Raw genomic sequence first — 8,766 nt, forward strand, 5'->3', positions numbered from 1 at the left:
GAGAAACAATTGATAACTGAAATCCTCTTATATCGTGATTTGTTTGGGTTAACATCAAGGATAGACAATAATTCAAAGCCTATTATCTTACTAGGAAATTTATGCTTTGAATGAGTTAGTCTACAAGAGAGACTAAATCACTATAACAAAGTGAGATGGCTATTTCTTTGCATAAAAAAACTTGAGGAATGAAAATCTTTGAATCATCAAGAAGTCAAAAGAAATATAAAAGGGCTCAAGGGGTAGACAAGTTCTAAGTTACGGATAAGGCAAAAATAATCTATTTAAAACTTCATGAGTTCATCATCTCATGTTATCAATTTTAAAATCACTTAGTTGTAAAGGTAGTCGACTCAACCTTGACATAAGATACTCTATCAACAACTATGAATTACATCATCTAGAACTAGCCCTAGCCTAGTGATCTCCAACTAAGGAAAGAAAATTAGGAATCCTATAAAGACAAATTCTAAGAAAAGACTGGAAAGATGAAGGGCTTATAATCTTTAGCATATAAAGAATGCTTATGAAAAGGAAGGGAATGTTATGGTCTAGTTATATGCAATCAAAGCTCTCAACTTATCTTACAATCTCATATGGGTCAAAACAAAAACTTCTTAGTGTAATAATATGAAACCTAAGCATATTATAATTCATGCCTATAAAAAAACTCTATCCTAAGGAACATGATATGCATGCAAGTTATCTATGAATTTTATGAAAGTGAACTAAGATTTGGAGGCTTTGCTTGTTGGCTAGTTATAAGATACATAATGAATAATTTTCAATCAAAAAGTGGCTTAAGAGAGGCAAACCTTTAAGAAATTTTTTTCTAAATTGACTTTAAAGTTATGATGGACCTGCTGATTTGATTGAAAGGGAATTAGGAAGTTTCTTAATCAAGAGGAAGTTGTTTAGGAAGGTTCTTAATCAAAGGGGAATTGTTTAGGAATATTTTAATTACAATTGGGAGAAAATTATTTAGGGTAAGAGATTTAATTTGAATTCAAAATTTTAAGAGGGGATTATTTAGGGAAAAAGGAGGAATTAAGGGGGATTGCTTAGAAAAATTTTAATTATAATTGAGAGGGAATTAATTAAAGAAATAAATCTAATTTGAATTCAAATTTAAGAGGATAATTTTCAAGGAAAGGGGGCTGTATTTGGAGGAAATTATGGAAGCTTATTTAAGGCTAACAATATTTAAAGCGTGATTTTAAGACTATGTTTTGAGTTTGCTGAAATTAGAATTTCTTAGGTTGTGAGGGTTCTAGCCGCCAGCTAGGGATTTGGGCAAGCCGAATCTTCCTCTCCAATTGAAAATTCAATTGTAACTTGTTGTTTCTTTCATATATTTAACAATAAAAAGACTTTTGGTGTGTTCTTCTTAATTTCTTACTTTCGTTCGTTGATTTCGAGGAAATTGTATCTACTTCCGATCAAATTGGTATCAGATATTAAATCCGAGTACCTATGGTGGGAAGAAAGGAAGAAGTGTCGGGAGGGGAGATTAGACAAATGAAATCCAATTTTATAGAAAATATTTTAGATTTTAAAAAGCAATTTTCAGCCATCCATAAGAAGATCGATGAGAAGTTTGCCATCATGGAGGAAATGAAAAGAAAGATGCTCGAGTTTCAAGCATCGTCGGAGACGGGGGGAGCTGTCGGCGGCTAAGGGAGTGGAGGAAATCCTAATCCGATAAGGAGGGAAAAACAAAGAGGTAGAAATGTTGCGGGATGAAGAGGAGATGCCAAATTTGGAGCCACTTCCAAGGAGGGGAAAGGGTGAAAGAGTGATTTTTTGTGGTGTAAAGTTTGAAAGGAGAAAATTAAGGGGAGAAGATAGAAGCGCCAGATATGGTTCAGCCATCCCTATAACAATATCGAGAGGGGTGTTTCAGAAAATTCAGGAGTTGCCTTCTCTGCGGGAATGTGAGCATGCTATATGATAGGAAACGTTTGTAGATTTCAAGCATTATGTATCAATCTTGGAGAATCAAAGAGGAAACGCCACCAAATTCCAAGAATAACTAGAAAACAGTAGATGTTTTTGTATTATTGGATGAAAGGAATAGGAAAAATGCAAAGATACAATTGATCCCATATTCAAGAGGATCTATCTATCCCAATTCTCTAGAGGTTGCTAGAGCCCAAGAATGCCAAACACCAAAATAGATATCAGCCACCAAAAAGATGCCCTAACCCTAATACAAACTTCTACTTAAAGAAAATAACAAAATAATGCAAAAGGACTAAACAACCCTTCTTTATAATCATTTAGGAAGTGGACCCACCCAAATAGAGGGGATTTGAGGCTGGCGGCAAGTAATAAGTGGGCCGACCCAAGGTTGGGCCGGTCCAAGAGGGACCAGTCTGTTTATATCAATACCCCGCTTCCAAAGAATCACTTTATCCTTAATGTGGAAAGATGGGAATTGATGTCTCACCCTCTTGTTAAGGCTCCCATGTGGATGGTTTTATGATCATACTGCCAAGGACGACCTAAAAGGATGTGACATACTTCCAAAGGCACAACATCATAAACAATTTGATCTTTATAAGTTCCTCCAATCGTTAAGTTCACAGTGCATTGTTTATTTATAGGAACCTCACTTCCCTCTTTAAACCAAGAGATCTTATACGACTTATCAAGAGGTTTCGTTTTCAGCTTTAATTTCTTCACCATATGTTGTGATACAAAGTTTCCTGAACTTCCACTATCAATCATTAAAGTGCAAACTTTTCCTTCAACAGTACAGGTAGTTCTAAAAATGTTCCTCCTAAGCCATTTATCTTCCTTTTCAGTTTGAGCAGTTAAGACTTGTCGAATTACTAACAATGGTTCTCCTTCATCACCTTCTAAGTCAAATTTTTCTAACTCAGCTTCATTTTCAGATTCTGTTTCATTCTCCTCCTCTTCTTCTATCTCATTTTCACCTTCTATGAAATTAGTTCGTGGAGGATTATTCTTTCTGCAAGTAGCTGACAAGTGACCATATAACCCACATTTGTAACAAGGTCCAATTTGCCTAGATTGTTCAGACGGTTTATTTCCTGCTACCACTTTTCCTTTTTCTTGATTTTGACTTTCAACAGTTTTAACTTTTGCACTCGAAGTCCCCACAGAAGTTTGAGTTTTAGACCCACTTGTTTGCCTTCGTTTATATGTTTCAGTGATTTTACTGCTTCCCCTCAAATGTTGTTTTTCAATTTTCAAAGACATTCGATAAGCTTCATCTAATTTAACCACATGATGTAAATTGAGTTGATCTTGAATTGTCCATTTTAGCCCATTGAGATTAACTTCAGCCCAGCTCTAGCTATCAACACCTTGTTGAAATAAGCGATGGGTCAGTGGTTCTACATGAGTACTGCACTCAATCCAAACCCTAAGGCATCCGTCTCTACTATAAAAATCTGAGTGAAATCTGGTAGGGCCAAGACCAATACGGTGGTCATGGCCTTCTTCAACCTCTCAAAAGCTATTGTGATCGCCTACCCCCACAAGAATCTATCCTTCTTCAATTGTTTCGTCAATGGCCAGGCGATGGTGCTATAGCCCCTCATTAACCTTTTGTAGTAGCTTGTCAATATTAGAAATCCCCTCAGCTCCCTGAAATTCTTGGGAAGTGGCCATCTCAACATAGCCTCAATCTTCTTCTGATCAGCAGCCACACCCTCCACATATATTACATGTCATAAGAACTCCACACTGGCCTGTGCAAAGCAGCATTTCTTCAAATTGGCCCTCGGCTGCTACTCCTGTAACAGCTCTAAGACCGCCTTTAAATGCTCCAAGTGTTCCTCCTCTGACCTGTTGTACACCAAAATGACATCAAGGAAAACCAACACAAAACTCCTAAGGTAGGGTTGGAATACCCTGTTCATGAGGGAATGGAAAGTGGTTGGGCATTAGTGAGGCCAAACAACATCATCAGGAACTTATAGTATCCCTCATGCGTTCTGAAAGCAGTCTTTGGCACGTCCTTTTTCATTCAGATTTGATGGTGCCCTGACTTCAAATCTATCTTGGTGAAAAAACTGACCCACTCAACTCATCCAATAACTCATCTATCACTGGGATGGGAAACTTTTCTGTCAAGTACCCTAACATCAAGAACTCAGTGTCCCTCATGCGTTATAAAAGCAGGCTTTGGCACGTCCTCCTTCAGTCAGATCTGATGGTACTCTGACTTCAGGTCTATTTTGGTGAATATAACTGCCCAACTCGGCTCATCCAATAGCTCATCTATCACTGGGATGGAAAACTTGTCAAACTGGCCAATTAAGTTAATATGGTCCATCTTGGTCAATTTTGGGGCAAATGGGAAAATTAGCCAAATTAGACTTGGTCAAAGGTCAAATGAGATCAATGCATATATGATTAATTAATTTGAAATGATTTTCAAATAATAATTGGGCTCAAGCTAGTCAAATGTATCAAATTGATCTAATAAACCTTAAGAAGCAAATATGGTTAAATGTGACTAAGCTAATAGGCCTATTAAAGGGCCAACTGTCACCAATGCATTTATGGTTGATTTATTAAAGCACTTGTAAGGAAATTAGCTCAATTAATTTGATCAATTTGATTGAATTGATCCTATATGGTCAAAAACGTCAATTTAAGTTTAATTGGGTCAAAGGTCCAATAGAACTTCACCAAAGGTCAATTTGCCTTTATTAGGTTACCATCCACCTTTTAGGCTCTATTCAATTGGTTTCCTATAAGCAATTCTTACCGTTATACGACATAGGTTGATATTGGCCTAATAGGATTTTATTGGGTCATGCTAGGGTTCAAAAAAGATCTAGCCAACTCTAAGAGTCAACGATGGCCAAAAAATCTATGGTTTTCCTCTCTTTTTTCTTTTTTTTACTAAAGCATGGCCAAATAATCTATGGCTGATGAACTAAATTCTATGGATCAGGTTTGGTAAGTTGTTAGAGCAATTGATTGGAAATCACCAAACGCACTAAGGGTTCAAAGGGTTGGGGTTAGTTTGACCATTGGTCAAACTAGACCCCAAATATCAAACTCGAGAAACCACATGGTTGATTACATTGTACAAACAAATTAATAAATCAAAAAGGAAGATATTAAAGGCTTACACCACTAACTATGTTCATTGGGAATAATTAGGGTAAAGCGCAAGAAGAGGTCTACCCTAGGGGAGGCTAAGGCCAAAACCAAATTGAGTGATAATTTCCTCCTATGACCACTTCTAAGTCTAATGAGATCGTGTAACCTAGGTTAAGATTGAAATTGGAGTTTTTGGCTAAACTAAACTAAGAAAGAATCCTACAGAATGATAAAAAATGATTGAAATAGAAATTGAAGTTACTGACATGTAATGCTTGGAACATTTTTAGAGAAATTATAGGTCCAAGCAAGGGATTGAATTGTTCAAGTTTCCATGAATGATGGTGATATAGACAAGGGATATAGGGAACTTATATCTCTTGATCACAAAAGACACACAAGAAGAAAACTGACACAATGAGTAGAACTTAAAACAAATTTAATTAAATAAACGCAAACGACCCAAAACTTGACAAACACAACAAAAGATACTAGGAGATTTTAAAGAAATAAAAAAAAACGCTATCCTCAGACAACCGTCAGAGCGGGTTCCTCACATGCATCGACTTTGTAGGATAAATAAGTAAAGTACATAGAACTAGCAAACCGATGGTCTACCACTGCAAGACTGTCCCAAATGCTTCCAAATCAACCAAGACACGACACCCTAAAGTTGCTTCACTGTTGAGAAGAAGGATACAGATGGAGTGGCACTTGCGGAGAGACGAAGAGATTAGAAGCCCGAGAAGAAAGGGTGGAAAGAGCTCGCAGGATTTCCGGAGGGGATAAGAAAAGAAGGTTGGAAAGAGCCCGCAGGATTTCCGAATAAACCCGCAGGTTAATAGCAAATATGCTCACAAATATCAACAAAAGAAAATAAAATAGAAAACAAAATATACTGTTGTTCAAATAAAATAAAAAGTACATAAATTCTTGATAGCATCAGATGGTCATCGAAGACAACCTTAAATTGATTTAAATAGGCAACTTGAACTAATATCAAGATATTGGCATTTTTTTGTTAACAGTCTCACTTTGAATATTTTTTTAAACAAGTTTATAACCAATACAAAAAGATATGTTCACAATGTTAATATTTTGTGTAATCCTAAAATAAATGACATTAGTTTGGTCATTCAATAACTGTTTCTAATACTAACCAGTTCTAAATCATACGTATACAAAATAACTTTAGCAGACCTTTAGCACAAATTTTTATTAATATGCACCAAATTAATTCTCATTAAACTGAACCATATGCCTAACTAAGTTTATTAAAAATTATATGAAGATCATTTCTATGCTCTCTATATTTTTTCATTAATGATCGTAACTATAAAAATCTTTCAAGCATAAAAAGACGTAAATTTTATAACTCTAGGTTCCATTATTTTCTCTAATAACTTCAATGTATAACTCAAAGTTTGATTACTATATGTTCAGTGTATTGAATATATATTTTGTTCTTCAATATTTGTACAAAAATACTTCTCCTCCAATTCTTTGGCATCATATTCATATTCAAAATTCCATTAGAAATAGTCATCACCTTTTAGAAAAGTGTGTAAATTAAAACATGCAGAGCAACTCCAATATCAACAATTGACGATGAAAAATTTTAAATGCATTTAAATTAAGAGATTGGAAGTAAAACCAGTACCTTTCAGGGAATCTGAAGTAATTGATTGGGACTCCTGCACATGGAACTTAAAAACAAAGGGAAAGAAAATATAACCTTATCAGGAGAAACATTTACATAAGATTGAAGAAATAACAAAACGAAATTGCATCAAACTCATTTTGCTCATCCACCTGAGAATCAATTAATGTATCGAAGTTTACTACGTATGCTTGTTCCCGGAAAAACTTAACTTACACTATAAAAGCGTGCATGACTTTTACCACCATCCCTGAATACAATTTTAAGAATGTTTCCGATGCTCTCTAATCTGCAAGCTGTGTTAGATTGTCTTTGCACTCCTTCCTGAGATGTGATGCCTAGTAAATGTCAAAATCCAAAAGTTTACAAGAGTTACCACCAGAAGGGATATGCATGAAGCTTTTGAGAAATCAGGAGAGCTACTATAAGGAGCAGCTGCTATGAAACTGGAAGGTATTTGGGAAAGCCTGTCATAGCTTTGTTTTGCAAATAACTAACACAGTTCTTTTTTGTTACAGCTTTTTTTATTATTATTTATATAGTGAGAAATGGCCTTTTATAACTAGATATCATAGAGAATGGTAGCTGAAAAAAAAAATTATTGCAGTGCTTTTTTAAAAGAAAAATATTAATAATACCTATAACAGCTTTCAAAATATATCTTTTCTCACAACAATTCAACATTTTTTTACAAGCAACTACAATCATCCCAAATAACCCTTAACAGAAATAAAAAGACAGAAAAAGATGAAGGTGAGAAATAAAATGAATTAAAGTTACCTTCCTCAAGAAGCAATGAAGCATTTTCAATTGTATCAATTAGCATATTTGCTGTCTCATTTGTGATATTCAAATCAGAGAGGAACTCATAGATATAGTGTCCAGGTCGAGTAAAGCCAAGTTCTTTGGAATCAATTGGGATTTCAGCAATTCGTTTCTCAAGCTTTAGTAGAAGACCTGCAATATACATACAGACTCGCTTGAGATAACTTCTTTTTTTTTTTTTGGGCAGGATAAGAAACCAAAAAAAAAAAATTTGTGGTATGGATGACAGCTTTTTTTACTGCTTTTTCAAAATATTCTTTTTAGAAAGGCTGCTGTTGGAAAACCATAACAGAAAAAGCCGTAGAAAAAGTAGCTTTTAACAGCAAAAACAAAAATTCGTAAGCTGCCCCAAACAAAAAAAAAATCTATTCATGAACAAATCAATCAGAAAGGAGAAAAAAAAAACACAGCCTGATTAAAACAAAAGATCACACAATTAATAAATTAAAAGCAAACCTACAGCAGCAGCATCTTACAATTTCTACAGGTACTTTCCTTTATTTATCATATGATAAAAGAACAAAAGTTGTTATAAGTAAATAGGCCAGATAGAGCTTTTGCTTTGAAATTTAGGATTCATTTTTATCTTCTCACAATCCGGGGATTAAAAGGATACAGAAAACCACTAGCAACTTAAGCTCAATAAAAAACCATCCTTCACTAAGAGGGGTGAACAAACAGCTCATCTGGTTTACTTATAGAAATAAGCAAGACACACACACCACATTCACAGCATAATAAAGATAAAGAGCCATCTAACATGAATATAAACAAATAACTAAGCCAGCAGGAAGAAAGTGTTGACTCCATACCCTAAGTTTCTATCATATGCCCATGATTAGCTCATCGGTGATTTGAAGCAAATATTGTTTGATGTCATCTAATTATTTGCTAAGTATTTGACGGATTCATCGAGTGTGTAGCAATCATGAAGATTATTAAATAGTGGTTAAGCAAGCTTGGAGTTGTTGCAACCTAAAGATGAGTTTCAAGAGGATAGTTCTTCAGTGATGCAAAAAAAAGATTCCAAGGCCCGCCCATTACTTAGTCCAAGTCTTTTAGATAAGCTTCATGGTAAAGGTTAAGTTTATTAATCAGGTTAAATTTCAAAATAGTCCCTCGATTATTCGTATAGTCATTTTAGTCTCAGAGTATAACATTACTCCAATTTAGTCCCTCGGCTATACAAAACTGAT

General features: G+C 34.9%; 1 long non-coding RNA gene across 1 annotated transcript; it reads right to left on the reverse strand.

The window, feature by feature from the left end:
• Window positions 1-6,733: 6,733 nt before the first annotated feature.
• Window positions 6,734-7,706, reverse strand: LOC110113898. The gene is made up of 3 exons (XR_002305198.2): window positions 7,526-7,706; window positions 6,962-7,083; window positions 6,734-6,791 (listed from the first exon to the last, which is right to left on the reverse strand). It is a non-coding gene; the product is annotated as an uncharacterized LOC110113898 (long non-coding RNA).
• Between the last annotated feature and the right edge of the window lie 1,060 nt (window positions 7,707-8,766).

Source organism: Dendrobium catenatum, unplaced genomic scaffold, assembly GCF_001605985.2.
Source record: "Dendrobium catenatum unplaced genomic scaffold, ASM160598v2 fragScaff_scaffold_1392, whole genome shotgun sequence".
Classification (NCBI taxonomy): domain Eukaryota; kingdom Viridiplantae; phylum Streptophyta; class Magnoliopsida; order Asparagales; family Orchidaceae; genus Dendrobium; species Dendrobium catenatum.